This window comes from Lactuca sativa, chromosome 3, assembly GCF_002870075.4.
Source record: "Lactuca sativa cultivar Salinas chromosome 3, Lsat_Salinas_v11, whole genome shotgun sequence".
NCBI lineage: Eukaryota > Viridiplantae > Streptophyta > Magnoliopsida > Asterales > Asteraceae > Lactuca > Lactuca sativa.
The window spans coordinates 51,625,197-51,643,397 of record NC_056625.2 but is presented as its reverse complement, the minus strand read 5'-3'; the positions used below and the strand labels follow the sequence as shown (position 1 = coordinate 51,643,397).

At 34.0% G+C, this 18,201-nt stretch overlaps 1 long non-coding RNA gene across 1 annotated transcript; it reads right to left on the bottom strand.

Moving 5' to 3' along the window:
- Nucleotides 1–13,227: 13,227 nt before the first annotated feature.
- LOC128133015 (uncharacterized) lies at nucleotides 13,228–15,608 on the bottom strand. The gene is made up of 2 exons (XR_008231212.1): nucleotides 14,720–15,608; nucleotides 13,228–13,832 (listed from the first exon to the last, which is right to left on the bottom strand). It is a non-coding gene; the product is annotated as an uncharacterized LOC128133015 (long non-coding RNA).
- Between the last annotated feature and the right edge of the window lie 2,593 nt (nucleotides 15,609–18,201).

Sequence of the window (18,201 nt, the reverse complement as noted above, 5' to 3'; positions counted from 1 at the left end):
AGAAGACCAGCGTGGATGGAAATGTACACACATATAAGGTGCAATTGGTTGCGAAGGGCTTTACTCAAACTCCCGGAGTTGACTATGATGAGACCTTCTCACCAGTTGCGAAGATAAATTCTATTAGAGTGATGCTAGCTATTGCCGCATTATTATGAGATTTGGCAAATGGATGTCAAGACTGCTTTCCTTAATGGGAAGTTGGCTGAGGATGTTTACATGGCTCAGCCAGAGGGTTTTGTTGAACCGAAGCATCCAAATAGAGTGTGTAATCTTAAGAAGGCCATTTATGGACTTAAGCAAGCGTCTCGTAGATGGAATCTTTGCTTCGATGAGAGAGTCAAAGAGTTTGGATTTGTAAGAAGCGAAGATGAATCATGTGTATATGTCAAAGCCAGTAGGAGTATAGTCAGCTTCCTCGTTATGTATGTCGATGACACACTACTCATAGGAAACGACGTCCCGACACTGCAGGAGGTTAAGTCCTGGCCCGGGAAGTGCTTCGCTATGAAGGACCTCGGAGAGGCTTCCTATATTTTAGGAATAAGGATAGTGAGAGAACGAAGTAAGAGACTAATAGGACTTAGTCAGAACACTTACTTAGATAAAGTACTAAAAACGTTTTAGTATAGAAAATTCGAAGAAGGGAGAATTACCGATACAAAGTAATGCCAAGTTGAGTAAGACTCAAAGTCCGAGTACCGAAGCCGAAATAGCAGAAATGAGCCGAGTACCATACGCTTCTGCAGTTGGCTCAATCATGTACGCTATGACTTGTACTCGCCCTGATGTAGCCTTCGATTTGAGCATGGTTAGTAGATATCAAGGGAACCCTGGCAGAGCCCATTGGATTGCGGTCAAGAATATCCTTAAGTACCTTCGGAGGACCAAGGAATGGTTTTTAGTCCTCAGAGGGAGCGATGACTTGAAGGTGCGAGGGTATAGTGACGCCAGCTTTCAGACCGACAGGGACAACTACCGTTCGCAGTCGAGCTGGGTCTTTACCGTGAATGGAGGAGCAGTAACTTGGAAAAGTTCCAAGAAGGAAACTGTAGCTGATTCAACGTGCGAATCAGAGTACATTGCAGCGAGCGAAGCGTCAAAGGAGGAAATATGGTTGAAGAACTTCATTGGTGATCTTGGAGTTGTGCCTGCCATAAAGGAGCCTATGGAAATTTTCTGCGATAATGAAGGAGCAGTTGCCTTGACCAAGGAACCAAGGGATCATGGTAGATCTCATCATATCGACAGAAAATATCACTTTATTAGACATCGTGTAGAAGAAGGACACTCGTGGTTAAAAGGATATCATCAGAAGATAACCCAGCACATCCGCTTACGAATGGACTGAGTAGGGTTAAGCATTTGCAGCATGCTAGGAGTATTGGACTGAAGGATGATATTAGTTTAGATTAGATAGTTTTAGAAACTTGTAATAGATAAATGTAATTAACATTTGATGATTAAATAAAGGAGTATTATTTATAAGTAAAGCTACTGTCTTATGTTCATTGTTTAACTATTGTTTCACTTTGCATGTTTTGACTTCCAGAATAATTGAGTTTATTTAGAATAATCAAATTATTCAAACAATCCACAATCGTTCATATGTTGGAAGTAGGTATGAATGAAGATTGTCATGAATTGGTGTGTAGATTGTCTAAATGGTATTAGACATAGCAAAAGTTTGCCGCAACATTCATGAGTGCTTATGAACTAGTTTTGAGCATTAGAACAAACCCGCCCTTGCTGGAATCACCTTATGGAATGTGACGAAAAGGTTGATCGCAAGACGATAATATCATATGGTCTTAAAACCTAGATATACGGTTTGTTATTTGTTAATTGGTTGTACATTGATAATGCGAAACCGCATCAGTAAATTGATGTTATAAAACGCATTGTTGTGTATAATTGATTAATGAATAAGTAAATGCATATAAGTCGAAGTTTATCTGTTACTTTTATCCTAAGAGGGTAAAAGCGATATCTCGGCCGCTCGATGATTTGATTTGACTAATGTGTCGGGCCCGGTCAGAACTAAATTGATGTGTTCTATTAAGTTCTATGTCAAATAAATCTGAGATCGAGAAACCAATTGATGGACAATTGGTTCCATATAATTGTCCGCATGATATCTAAACAGTGGACTGTACGATCCCTTATCTAAAGGACAAGATTGATAAGATCAAAGTTTGACAGCGTCTTTGAGAGCTACGATTGCTAATCGGATTATGCTTGTATATATAGTTACTAGACTTATCCAAGTGGGAGACTGTTGGAATAGTGTCTAAGGCTGCAACTATATTTGGCAAGTATTTGACCCGATTATGCATGGTCCTTTTGGGTTGCCTTCACCATAGCAACTTGATAGGATGATTTATAATGAGAGAAGAAATATTATTTATATATTACGAGAATAATATAAAGAATAATAATATTGTTTTTTGATTAATATAAGTCATAAATTAATTAAGAATTAATTTGGTGACTTAAAGAGATTAATTGAATAAAGGGGCATAAACTGTCAATTGTATGATAGTTGTACTTTGGGTTATGATTTCTTATGAATAAGGGAGTGGACGACTTTAGGGTTAGGAAAGGCCTAGAAATCGTCCAAGGCTTGTCAATAAGGAGATTGGATTGCTTAGGGCCTAAGTTATCCAATTAGGGTTTAAGGGTGAAACCCTAGGAGGCTCACTAGTATAAATAGACCCTTAGGGTTAAGAAAATCGGCACCCTTGGTATTAAAGAACCCCTGGCCGACTTTTCTCACCCTCCTCTCTCTCTCTCTAATCATTCTCTTGCTAAGTTGGTGTTTGTAAGCCATTAGAGGAGTGACAATTGTGACTCTAAGCTCCAAGGACAAGAAGATTCAAGCAAGAGACTTAAGGTAATCCTTTAGATCTGTTTTCTTATGTTATTATGCTAGATCTATTAATCAAAGTCTTGGATACATTGCATGTTCAATTAGAGAAACCTAGATCCAAGCATTAGGGTTTGTATGTGCACATAGGAATGTTCTTATGGCTCAAACCCATCATTACTATTGATTCCATATTACTAAAGAAGGTGATACACTTATCAGTGATGAGACACTGATAGGTCTGGATGAACCTAACAGTTATGTGAAAGCCATGGCAGGCCCTGAGTCAGCCAAGTGGAAAGAGGCAATGGACAACGATATACAGTCCATGTATGAGAATCAAGTTTGGAACTTGGTTGAGAATGTACCAGGTCGTAAGACTGTAGTGTGCAAATGGATCTTCAAGAAGAAGACCGACATGGATGGTAATGTACACACTTATAAGGCACGACTGGTTGCGAAGGGTTTCTCACAAACTCCGGGAGCTGATTATGATGAGACCTTTTTCTCCAGTGGCCAAGATTAAGTCTATTAGGGCTCTATTAGCCATAGCCACATTTCATGACTATGAAATATGGCAAATGGATGTCAAAACCGCTTTCCTTAATGGAAAGTTGGCTGAGGATGTTTACATGAGTCAGCCAGAGGGTTTTGTCAATACAGAGTACCCTAATAGAGTGTGTAAGCTTGAGAAATCCATTTATGAATTAAAGCAAGCACCTCGCAGATGAAATCTTTGCTTTGATGAGAAAGTCAAAGAATTTGGCTTTTCTAGGAGTGAAGATGAATCTTGTGTATATGTCAAGGCTAGTGGGAGTATAGTTAGCTTTTTGGTATTGTATGTGGATGACATACTACTCATAGGAAATGACATCCCAACTTTACAGGAAGTTAAGTCCTGGCTTGGGAAGTGTTTCTCTATGAAGGACCTAGGAGAAGCTGCCTATATTCTAGGGATAAGGATCTTGAGAGACCGGAGTAAAAGACTAATTGGACTTAGTCAGAGTACCTACTTGGATAAGGTGCTGAAGAGATTCGGCATGCAGGACTCCAAGAAAGGAGAGTTACCCATCCAGAGTAACGCCTAATTGAGTAAGACACAAAGCCCTAGTACTGAGGCTGAGATAGCAGAAATGAGTCGAATACCTTATGCTTCGGCTGTAGGATTGATCATGTACGCTATGATGTGTAGTCGCCCTGATGTAGCCTTTGCCTTGAGCATGGTTAGCAGGTATCAGGGGAACCCTGGCAAGGCACACTGGGTTGCGGTAAAGAATATCCTCAAGTATCTACGGAGGACTAAGGACTGGGTCCTTACTCTCGGTGGGAGTGATGACTTGAGAGTTGTAGGGTATAGTGATACTAGCTTTCAGACTGATAGGGATAATTTCCGCTCTCATTCAGGCTGGGTCTTTACCTTAAACGGAGGAGCAATTTCTTGGAAGAGTTCCAAGCAAGATACAGTGGCTAATTCAACTTGCGAATTTGAGTATATAACAGCTAGCGAGGCAGCAAAGGAGGCGATATGGCTGAAGAACTTCATTGGAGACCTTGGAGTTGTACCAGCTATTAAGGAGCCAATGGAAATTTTCTGTGATAGTGAAAGTGCAGTTGCCTTAGCCAAGGAACCAAGGGATCATGGGAGATCCTGACACATCGACAGAAAATACCATTTCATCAGACATCAAATAGAAGAATGACTCCTCGTGGCAAAGAGGGTATCATCAGATGAGAATCCAGCAGATCCTCTCACGAAGGGACTGACTCGGGTTAAGCATCTACAGCATGCTCGGAGCATAGGGCTGAAGGATGATATTAGATTTAGTTGTTAGATAACCTTGAAATTTGTAAAGTGTAATTTACATTATGAATAAAAGGTGTTTTATTTATGAGTAAAGTGTTGCTATCTCTTGTCGATCGTTTACTATATTTCTTTTGCATGTTTTGACTTCCAGAATAATTATGTTTGGTATATCATATTATTTGAACCTCCACAGTCGGTCATATGTCGGAAGTAGGTATGAGTCAAGACTGTCATGATTGGTTGCAGAGGTCTAAGTTGTTGGACATGGCTACAACACTCATGAGTGCTCATAAGTTCTAAGCATTGGACTCAACCCACGCTCACTGGAATCACTTCATGGAATTTATCTCGAGTGATCATGAGACGGTAATATCATATAAATCTTCAAACCTAGAGATATGATTTGTGCCTATGAGTTGGTTATACATTGATTGTACGAAAACGCATTGGTAACTCGATGTTATAAAACGTGCTCTTGTGTATAATTCAATAATTAGTAGAACAAACATATGAGTCGAAGTTTATCTGTTCCTTCTTGGATTAGAAGCTGATATCTGGGCCCCTCGATGATTTTGTTTTGACCTATGTACCGGGCCCGGTCAGAACTAAGTTGATGTGTTCAATTAAGTTCTTTGTCAAACAAATCGGAAATCGGGAAACAAACTGTTGGACAATAAGTAAGACATTGTTCCATGTATTTTTCTGGCTGATATCTAGAACAGAGGATTATATGATCACTTATCTTAAATGGCATATCAACATCTTCTCAGTTCCGAGAGAACTTGAAAGAGATACGATTGTTGATCGGTTCCTGAAGTATCGTAGTTATAGTTATTAGACTTATCCAAGTGGGAGACTGTTGGATAAGGTGTCTAAGTCCATAACTATTTCTGGTATGTACTTGACCCGACCCGACATTGTCCATTTGGGTTGCATGGCACCATGTAATTGGGTAAACTAAAATGAGAGAAATAACACTTATGGTTTATTAATATATTATAAGTTATAATATATTAATAATATTATTTAATTACTTTGATCAAGAATTAAGTGATCAAAAGATAACTAATTAAATATATGGGTAGATTATGTAAATCTTCCATATCTTATATAGTAGGCTAAGAGACTCCATGGAATATCAAGTTGGGTTCCACCCATAGGATGCTCAATGGATGCTCCATGGAGTTAACCCATGGATCATGAAATGAAGAGTCATGTTACATTAGGGTTTACCTAATGCAACACACTATATAAACAAAGGTGTTCTCCCTAAAATCGGCTACACTAAGAAACAAGAGGGCTAGAGCCGATTTTCCATGTGTAAGATTCTCTCAAAGTTTACTTCTTTGCATTTGGTGTTGTGTGAAGCATTTGAGGCATCACACTTGGGGTGCAAGGCTCACAAGGTTTCAAGGATCATAATCAACAACAAGGTATGTTATTTTATCTTTCATTCAAGATAAAAATGTTCCCCACGTATGCTAGATAGGAATATAACCTTGGAATTCAACTTTGCATGATAATTAGACAAACATAGTTCCAAGGTTATTAGGGTTGCATGTACACTTAGGAAGTGTTAGAATGCTCAAAACCCATCACTCTCATGGTTACTCCAAATGTTCATGGTGTTGTGTGAACCATTTGAGGTGTCACATTTGGGGCACTAGGCTCTTGAGCTCCATGGAATCAAGCACCAACAAAGAGGTATGTAATTCTACTAGTTTTATATTACTTGTATTTCATAATATGTTAGTTAGGCTAATACTTTGGAAAAAATATATTTGCATGTATAAAAGAGAAAACCTAGATCCAAGGTATTTAGGGTTGCATGTACACCATAGGAGTGTTATGGGACTCATCCATTGCAAAATCCAGGAATATGGAGAAAAGGGGAAAAAAAAACTCAAAATCTAGCTACATATGGGAATAAAAATTGGATCTTGGGCACGTACAAAGGTCCAGAAGAGTGCCAAACTAAAGATGCAAGCTTTGCTTGCTAGATCCTTGCTTCCTTCTTCCAACTTTCTTCTTCTTTTGCTCCAATATACCACACTAGATCACAATATGAGAGGGAAAGATGATTAGGGATCACAAGGGCCAATATATGAGGGTTTGGAGGTTGATAAAAGATCAACCCTAGGGACTTAATGGGATTATATAGTGTGCAAAACCCTAAAATTTAGGGCTTCTCATCCACCACCAACACGTCGAGTTTCCCCTTACCAACTCACCGTGTTGGTCCAAAAAAATATATGGCCCAAAATTCCTTCAACACACCATGTTGAGATTACCAACACGCCGAGTTCAAATGAAAAATATGATTAAGGAAATAAATCGCATACCTGGGAATCAGGATGTTACATGTGCATCTTGATGCTCCATTATGGTCAAGGTGGTCCATCATGTGTGTTGCTGATACACATATGTTGTAAGACATGGAAGAATGTTACCGAACATGTTGCACGGCGGATTGTGATTAGTTGACAACATTTATGGGCCTATGGGCCAATAGGCTTGGCCTATTAAGGTTTTAGTTCTGATCCATCAACTATAAATAGGGATGTCTAGTTATTCATTTGATGTGTCTGGTATTTTGTATCCTTAGTGATTAGGACGAATCTCTGGTGAATTGTACTTGTAACTCTGTTTGAGAGCTTTGAAATAAAGAATACTCCCTCCTTCTCATGGACATAGGTCACTATAACTGAACCAAGTAAATATTGTGTCTTGTGTGCTTTTGGTTTTGTTTGTTATCCGCATTACTTCCTAACCAGGGTCATCAAAACTTGGCAACTGGCATCAGATTTGTTCTAAGTCTTGACAAGTATCGTCTGATTTCCTAATAACATAATTTTAGAAAAATTGATGAGTTGGAAGGAATAAATTGTAAGAGTTCATTGACTTTATTTATTAAATTTTTTATTTGAATTTTTATTGGATTGGATTGGGTTAGGTAATTGGATAGTTCTTAAGACCTCTTTGATAGTGAACTTCCAAATGTCTTATTAGTTATTCAAAATCATATTTCTATTAATTTTTATTTTATAAAAATCTATTAAAAAATTCCACTCCTTTGTATATCCCATCTATCTTCGACGTCTATAGCAACATATCTTCTAATTTATTATTTTTTAATGCACGAAATTTTTTATATATATCCTTGCAAACTCTAAAAATCACTTCAAGATCCTTGCAAACTTTAAATTTACTCCAATATCCATCTAAAAATATAAAAATAACATAAATATCCAAAATCATATGTTAATTATAATTATATCAATTTTTTATTAATTTTTTATATAATATTCAGAATTATGTACTAGTCTACCTAATTGCCTTTATTCTTTCTTCAATCGATTATGCCCTCTTCTTTATTACTTCAATACATCACTCTCGATCAATTCAACATATCGTCTCCATCACCTTCTTCTTCCTTGCTCTCCCACCTACCACTACCGGTAAACCTCCGTGCTGCCATTCCTGTCATGATACTTCAAATAACCAGTGCGTTGTCATGCTACTTCGAATAACTAGTGTGTTGTCATGCTACTTCGCATAACCAGTGCGCCAACCACTCCTCATAATTATGATCAGTCCTCAATGACTGATTATTGGTTTCTGGGTTTAAGCTTTGTTATAATCTATTCAGAATTAAATGTTTAATTAGTGAAGTAATTGATTTTGGATGGTTTAATCTGTGTTGCATTGTACTAATATGTGTATAATTTACAGTTGGGTTTTGCCATTGCTATAGTTTTTGTGTATTCCTTCGTTTTTGGTAAATATAATTTGAGAGTTTGGTGCATTTGGCCTCAAGAATCGAATTAACCAAATGTATGTTCCCATTGGATCCTTTTATGTTTGTTAATTTCCCGACCCAAGCAGAATCTTTATTACTTATAGGAAGTTTATTAGGAGTGGACAAGGAAATTGCAGCTACATGTCCTATTTTTGCAAAACAATTCTTTGACCTTTGTGGTTTATCGAAAGCTTATGGCTTAATTTTTTTATAAGTTTCGTTCCCACAATTAGTTCTCAATGGAGATGGTTGGTGGTGGGATTGAAAATGTGCGAAGAGCTATTATTTAAGTATGTTTAAGGATTTTGTTCCTATGTGCATTTTTTTATGAAGCAGACCAAGGTAAGGGTCTTAATTCTTTTCTTAAAAGAATTACATTCTTAAGTCTTTATCTTATAAGGACGTTAGCATGGCTTCTTCCAGTTTAGTCTGGATTCTTAATTATATTATTGGTGTTTGATATAAGTAATGCATCTATGAGTGTGTTTTAGGAAAGGTTGCTATGTTGGGTTTTATAAGGGGATGCAAAGTGTAGTACTCATAAAATCCTAATTCATAACCTCATTTCAATCTATGGTCCCATTTCACTTTGGATTGAGATGAAATAAGAAGATGAATACCACTAGTAAAGGCTTGTGATTTAATTTGGAATTTAATTTGAAACGGAATTTTGGTAAACTAATATATAATTTGGAGTATTAGATAAAAAAATTAATAAAAATTGATATAATTCTAATTAAAATATGTTTTTGGATATGTATGTAATTTTTATAGTTTTGGGTGGATATAGGTGTAATTTCAAAGCTTGCAAGGATACTGAAGTAATATTTTGAGTTTGCAACGATATATATGAAATTTTCCCTTTAATGTATGTTGTATAGGCCAATCCAGAGGCGGAGGGAATAGGGGGCTGCCGGATGCTTGGCTCCCCTCAAGCACTTTTCTATTTTAAACAATACTATAGATAAAATGAGTTATTGTGTTAACTTTTGTCCATGCTGAATAGTTAATAATATATGAGCCCTTTTCAATTACTTTAAAAAAACATTGAGTCAATGAAAGTTATATAAGAACTATCTAAAATAGAATCTCACGTTTCACTTTAATTCTTAAAAACCACCACCTCATCCTATGTATTTTATTTTAATTGAATATTTTGATTAATTCACTATTTGTATCAATCCTTTATTGGCTATATTATCCACCTTTATTGATATCTATATTACCCCTATTTATGTATAAACATTTTTTTGTTAATTGACTCTTATCAATAGGTCAGGTGTAGTTATCTTTATTCGTCGAGGAGGTTAGTTTTCAATTAAGAATTATTTTCAGCTACACTGCTACATTGACATGATTTCAATTCTCTAATTATGAACGTAAATTTTATTTCTTATTGCATACTGTTTTTAATGTTACTTGTACCCGATAATTTTATTATAGCATGATAGTTTGGTTAATTATAATTATAGGGTAAATTATAACCAAAAAAACACTGATTCCTTTTTCAAATAAATAGATGTTACTTGTGAAATTTTCTTTAAAATTTTAGACTTATTACTTTATTTGAGTATAACATTATATTTTAATATATTATTGCAATGTGAGGCTTTCAATCCCCTTTATTCTTAAATCCTGGATCCGTCCGTGGGCGGATCCAAACATATATTGGACCCAGGCGAGAAGAGAACAACGGCCCTCAAAGTCAAATATAATAAAGATTTGAAAAAAAGACATCAATAAAGAAAACTAATAATATCATCAATAACACAAATGTAACCATAATATTTACAAAAAAATAACATATATTAAAGGATAAGACTTTTTCAAACTTTTTTATATGCAAAATCATTGATAATACTACCAATTTATCTAACATATCTTTCTTTATACATAATATTGTCAAACCATTCAATATTTCTTATGCATTTTTCTTTAATAACTTTAGTTTTGAAAAAAAAATCTTTATTCAAATGCAACAATAACATGCATGGTTGATAAGATGTTATATGCTATAAAAACATATGGATAACAATCACTTTGATTCAGAAAAACAAACAAACAAAAAAAATATAATTTCATACCACATCGCATACATTTTCATTAAAAAAAAAATAGTAATAGCAAACTTTATGAAACATTTTATTATTATCCGTAGCTGTCAAATTTATACGAGTCACAAGTCGACTCATTTTATACCCAAAACGATGTGAGTCGTGGTATGACTCGGTTTTAGGTATGACTCGGTCAAAATTTACGAGTCCTTGCCTGATTCGTACCGAGTCGAGTCAACTCGTGACTCGGACGAGTATTGCACCACATGAATATTATGTTTTATTAACCCCTGCTCTACTTTTTTTAACACTCTACCACACTAAATATAATAGATGTTCATTAAATTTCAATGAATATTATGTTTTATATATGCATTATATATTTATATATTTTTTGTAAATATAATGACTCTTACAAGTCGAGTCTCGAGCCGAATCATGAGTCAAAAATTTATATTTTCAAGTCATTAGTTAACAGCTATGATATTATCCATAAGTATAGACTATTTCAAGAAATTAGTACACCTGATTTCTATCTTAGTGGAAGCGTAATCTGAAAGTAAGCTAGAAAATAAAATCAATAACAAAAGTCATACAAAATGATGGATAAAATAAAAGCAAAAACACTTGATAACCTAAAGTTCTGATTAATATATTATCTTATCGAAACAGAAATCTAATATTTGACGCTGAAACTTTGAAAGAAACAAATCAGAAACAAATCAGAAACAAACATCATAATATTGTAGAATATTTGGAACAAATTAGAAAATATTTTACCTTGATAAACTTTAGAGATTTGATATATAAAAAAAAATCAGAAACAAAGATTATAAACTTTCAGAAAAAGAAATCTGATATATAACTTAGATTGATAAGAAAAAATCAGATTCAAAAAGTATAGAATAAAAAATCAATATACAAATCTATAAGCTTTCAGACACAAAAATCATACCTTAAAGTTATCTAGAAAAGTCCTAAAGATTCTGGAATCAACATAAATTCAAAAGCAGATGGCGTGGTCAAGAATTCAGATTGAGAGGTAGAAAACGAATGGCGGATTGTGAGAAAGTTTGAGAGAAATGAGCGTGAGGAGTAGTCTTAGAAAAACCAGAGTGGGAAGCACAGAGAAGTCAACTGTGAGTGTAAGAGAGAAGAGTAGATGACGATTCAAGAAAAAGAGAATGACAATTCCAGAAGCGATAGTTGAATACATTTCTGAGTTCTGATGTCACGGAGAAGGCGACATCATGACGTCGAGGATGCACGAGTTCCCACCTGGTGTATATGACGATTCAGTTACCATTATCGATGATGTCGATTATATTTACAAGGCTTTTTAATTCCCCCTTTGAAGCTTCATTCATTCTTGGCCACTCCAGATGTGCGCTCATCTGTCATCGAACATGTCATTGAGCAGGCCAATTTCTTTATTTTGGGATAATTTGAGTTTGGGCTAAATTGGGAATCGGGAGACATGGTCCATGGGCGGTCGCCCGGGTTGTCCAACGTTGGGTTGGCCCTGATGTTATATTTTGCAAATGAATATTATTTTACATCAACAAATATTTTTGTATAAATATATGAGATTTTCTAACATGTGTCATAAAACATGTATAATAAATATTAATTATAAAGAATATTATCATAATTAAATATGAAATACATTAATTATAAAGAATATTCTTCATAATTAACACATTTTACATTTTTCAATGAGTAATATTCTTTATAATTAATACATTTCATATTTAATTACGGTAATATTTCTCATAATTAATATTTCTTATATGTGCCCTTAAGGTATATTTGATAAGATATATAAACTAAAAAACAACATAAACATATAACATTTTTTTATTTTTTAAAATGCTGCAATAAATATTCTTATTTGTCTCAATCAATTCATCTTAAATATAGTACAAATTACATAAATTGTCCCCATGATTTGTTCTAATCTATAGATATCATCCTTATAAAGAGTTTTTTATTCGGAGGATCCCTAAGATTGGTTTTATTTCAACTGTAGCACCGGATCACATTAAAATGATTATTTGTCCTTAATTATATTTTTAAATTATTATTAAAACAATTAAGTCCAAAACCCACTCCATTCCTCTTCCTTCCCCAACTTATATCTTGGAGAAAACCGACATGAAACCCCCCCCCCCCCCCCCCCCTAACGTCCATATCATTTTATTCCCTACAAAAATGCTAGAAAAACCTAAAAGATATATTTCCATGGACAAAGTCACATGGCCCAACGATGCATCAACTTTATGTACAATTTTACCACAATCAAATTCTCTTTATAACTAATAACACACAAAACATGGTAAGCATTAGGTTTCACCTAATAATATACATACATATAGTAATACATATATATTTTATATATATATATATATATATATATATATATATATATATATATATATATATACTCCAGAGAACATAAATAATAACCAAATATTACAAAGATCAACTTCACACAAAACATGGAAAACATTATGTTGCATACGCTTTTGGATCTTAATTGCCATAAAAAATAAACCATGTTGTTCACCAATGCACTTTTAGAAGTCATCAGAGCACATGTCAAACTCCAAGAACCCTAACAGTTAATAGGTCTTAAATATCGACAGAACAAAGATTAACATAAGAACTGTTTGAGTGAAAAATAGCTAGGGATTAAAGTCAAATATTATGCTAAACCACGGGGATAATTTGTGTAATCTACTATCTTACATTACTAGCAGTTAATGCATCTTAAATATTAGCATGGTGGAGTACATCCTCTCATGATATAGATTGAGAGCCCAACTTTCTATAAAAAACCAACTATTACAATTTATAAAATTATGTTTCTTTTAAACTTGTCATATACAATGCGTAGCCTCTTGATTTGTCTCATCCTAGCATTTTCCTTCCCATCCATCACAAATTCTTGCTTCTTTACTCCACAATGAAAGATGTATATTATTAACGGTACTCCTGATAATATTTTTATGCATGTTAGATCAAAAGATGATGATCTCGGTAAACATAATGTCACTTCAAACGATTATTATCATTGGTCCTTTTGTGATAGACTTGATAGCACCACAACATTTGATGCTGAGTTTTGGTGGGGTCAATCATATGATTGCTTGGAAGTCTTTGCTAAACTTGCGCGAAGAACGTGCGATAGGTTTGGAGGGATTGGATTTCGTGTTGTTTATTGTTATTGGCTATTAAGATCTGATGGATTTTACATATCTCCAGTGAATGTATCATTCCCTAATCCATATGGGGCTGCCTCTGCAGCTCCTTCGTGAGCAAATTCGGACAAAAAATCAACAAAAATTTTGAAGAAAAAAATAAAGAATTGAAATAATCAAAGAGAAAGTTCATTCAAATGAATTAGGGCAAAAACGAAGAAATCGTGAGATGCAGTAAATGAGGTGAAACTTTGAATGATTGAAGGCAGCTTTAAGGGCTATATTTCCTCAAATTTCTCTAGGATTTAGTTGTACCATGTGATCAATTTTGAGAGATTTGAAGGTACAAGGCTATAATCATTTAATGAATATTTATGTTTATTTAAATTTAATGAATATTTTTATTATTTTAATGACTTAATTGATTGTCATAATGTTATAAAAAATCAATTATATCAAAAACACTCTAATCATAAATTTTTTTTTTTCTGAAAGGACACTGATGCATAGTAGTCAAAGTAGTATGCATATAGTATCGAATAAAGCATGATGACATTAATATATTTTTATAGTTAATCTTTATGTGTGCATAGTGTGTTTATGCATTTATTTATTACTGTGACTACTCTGCATCAGTGTCCCAGAAAAAAAAAATTATGATTAAAGTGTTTTTGATATAATTGCTTTTTTAAACCATTATGACAATCAATTAAGTCATTAAAATAATAAAAATATTCATTAAATTTAGATAAACATAAATATTCATTAAATGATTACTAGAGAAATCTGAGGAAATATAGCCCTTAAAGCTGCCTTATCATTCAACGTTTCACCTCATTTACTGCATCTCACGATTTCTTTGTTTTTGCCCTAATTCATTTGAATGAACTTTCTCTTTGATTATTTCAATTCCTTATTTTTTTCTTCAAAATTTTTGTTGATTTTTTGTCCGAATTTGCTCACGAAGGAGCTGCAGAGGCAGCCCCATACAATTACCTGTCGGAGATACAACGATCAGACCAGCTCTTTGATTCCTTGTTCTTCCTGTTCAGGCGAAGTAGACGACCCAAATCGAAGGGGAAGGCCCGCTGGAGAACGGCACCCTCCTCTTCGTTTGAATCATTCAACCACCGGTTCCTTTCCCCCTTCGCACATCACCATCGGGGCAGGAAGAGGGCTTCACGGCTTCTTCCCACCTTCATTTCTTCGGCCTCGTCGATCCCGGAGACGATCTCTTCGCGAATCGATTGACCGAATGCGATCCTTCGCACCCCCTTATGCCGCCTCCTGCCTCGCCTTCGATCTTGTGGTTTTCGCAATCGGAACTCCTCGCTGCCAACGACGTGCAGAAACACGTGAGGGAGTCGTCGGAGATTGGAGTTCTCCTCTCCTCCTCACGAGGGACCGAACGTCACCACCAAATCGCTGCGTTCGTGCTTCCTTTATTTTTCCTCTCTGTGTTCGTCGCCTTCATTCATTCTTCCCTATACCCGATCAAAACAAAAGAGACAGGGCAATTTAAGCCCTAATTTCTTTAAAGTTTGAACCATTAAACAAAAATGATCCCACTATGAGAATTCTTTTCATAAAAACCCTAATCCCTTTTAAATTTCTTAAAAAAATGACAAAATGAACCCTCATTTGACAAAGCATTAAGAAATCAGTCCCAAACCCTAAAGTGTTTCAAAGTTCAAGAATGTTTATTTTGTGGTTATTCACTAAAAGGCTTCACGAAAACGAACCAGTATCGAGATCACGCATCGAATGTGAGTTCTACAGCCCTTCTTTTATTGCTTTAATATTTGGGGGAGAATACATGCGGGTCTATTAAAGCTTTGATGATTGTTTATGTTTTATACACATAATAGCATCATACTTTATTATTGTTAAAAAACTTATTAAATAGCAATCTAAAATGTTATAAATCATATAAATTATAGTAGAATGCTATAAATGATATAATTACACCTCGTTGTGATAAAGCAAGTTTGTATTCTAAATCGCAAAAATGACGACTGCATATGTATAAGCTAAAGTATTTCATGGAAGTATGAAAAGATATAAAAATGATCCAAAATATTATTCGCATATAAATGAAAGTACATTGTCATAAATTGTGGAAAGGCTAAGTTTGTGAAATTATGTAACAATTAGTTAAAATTATCAAATTTAACTTTTAATACATAAGATTGTGTAACAATGAATGGAAAATGTATTAATATATTTTTATATTAATTATAAAAATATAACTCAAGTTACTAAGTTGTGAATTTTTATTGTAATAAATAACATGACCGACTTCAAGACTAAAGAGTCGTTATTTGCGAAATATTGTATAGTATTAATCACGTGAATTATAAATATAATGGAAATTGTTGGTTTCACGTTAGTTGAAACCTGGAGAATATCATAAAACAACCGTTATGTTGCCCAAATTTTGTCATAACAGACAATAGAAATTTGGAAATCCGTTAAGTCTTACATATCTCAATACCAAAAATTATTCTTAAACAATAAAGTCATAAATATTCAACAATATTATAACGGGAAGTTTAGGACTAGGATACCTAGACACATTGTTAGGATTCAACATTCCAAGATCTCCATATTGGTGTCACATTGTTTCTAGAGCCATATGAGTTAGGTTAATTTCCTAATCCATTTGAGATATGTTGTTGAGTATATTAAGACTGTGTCTCTTAGTGTGAAAATTCTTTATTTTCATAACCTTTAATCCTCAGAGAATGACTAACGACAAGTATAATTTTCATATTATTGATCTTATACGGTTCGACTTCCCCATGGGAGTTGCTAGCTACAACGATGTGAATGACTTAATCATGCCCTATTATCGATCCAGTTCAAAAAGTGTAGTGTCACGAGTTTGGTTATGAGTTCGTTACAAAATCTCATTTTTTTTGTTTCGTTACCATATAGAATGGATATTGGGTTTATACATGGTTTATCTTCACTTATACTAGTTGAAAGATATTCTATTTAGTGAGATAGTTTGTGACTCAAAATGATAAGTGTCAATACCAAAAAATAAGTCTTATAAAACTTAATTACTATCATGACACAACTCAATGAGGTTTATTGACTTACATAAAACAAGTTATTTATATAAACCATTTGTTTTTTAAGAAAACACAATATTTACGTAGGAGAAGTTTTCCCCACATGTCAAGTGTCGGTTCCCCAGTTAAGTCAGATAACACTTAATTATTGTCACAGAACGATTTTACAAAGTTTATAAATTCGAAACTTATTAGCTTTTCACATAAATTATACAAAATCTTGTACAAGGTTTCAAGAGTAAAGTTGGTTACTTTATGTTCTCACAAAGGGTAACATATCCTATTTTTATATAAATTTATATTCAAAATCTTTATATAAAAATGCATTTTTGATATAAGTCTGAATTACTTATAGGTATTTTTCCAACTTTTGTACATTTGGATTTGAAAAAATGGTATTTATGAATGAGTCCAAACACATTTGGATAGAAAAGTAAATATTTATAAAACCTGGTCAACCAGCTAAATTTTATAAAACACTTTTGGTTATAAAATACTTTGTTTCAAAACATGTAGAACTCACCAACAATTTTGTTGACGTATTTAATGCATTGATTCACAGGTTATTTAGCAGGTCGAAGTGTTCGCTCAAAAAACTCTCTGTTATTTATATTATATCTTTGTAAACGTCATATTGTTAGGCGTATGTCACGATTTATCAATAGTCATTGTCAATGAAATTTCTATTTCGGTAACAATAAAATATTATATTTGTACTGTTTAATTTATGTTTAATAACTATGATTACTAATTTACGTCGCGCACCTTGGCGTTTCCGCCGGCAATCGGGGGTGTGACAGATTATGATTAGTTCATTATGTGACGTTTACTGCAATTGGGATTTAACAATATTTTTGGCATAAATAACCTAGAAGAAGAACAACCCAATGTAATTTTATTTCTTTAATTCATTGTGTATCATTTATTGGATTTGGGATTTGCCGTTCAACTCCATGTTTTCTTCAATCACGGTAACTTCTCTTCCCCACATTCTGTTGGAATAGTGTCTAAGGCTGTAACTATATCCGGTTGTGCATGGTCCTTTTGGGTTGCCTTCACCATAGCAACTTGATAGGATGATTAAGAGAGAGTAAATATTATTAATATATTATGGGAATAATATAGTGAATAATATATTGTTATTTAATTAATATAAGTCATAGAATTAATTAGAATTAATTTGGTGACTTAAAGAGATTAATTAAATAAAGGGGTATAAACTGTCAATTGTTTGATAGTTAAGCTTTAGACTGTAAATCCATTTGGATAAGCTTTGGACGGATTCTAAGAGCTTTAGGATAGCTTAAATCGTCCATATGATTATCTAGGAATGGATTTGGATAGCCTTAAGAGAAGATTATCTAATTAGGGTTTAGGTTGTAACCCTTAAGGAGTCTACAA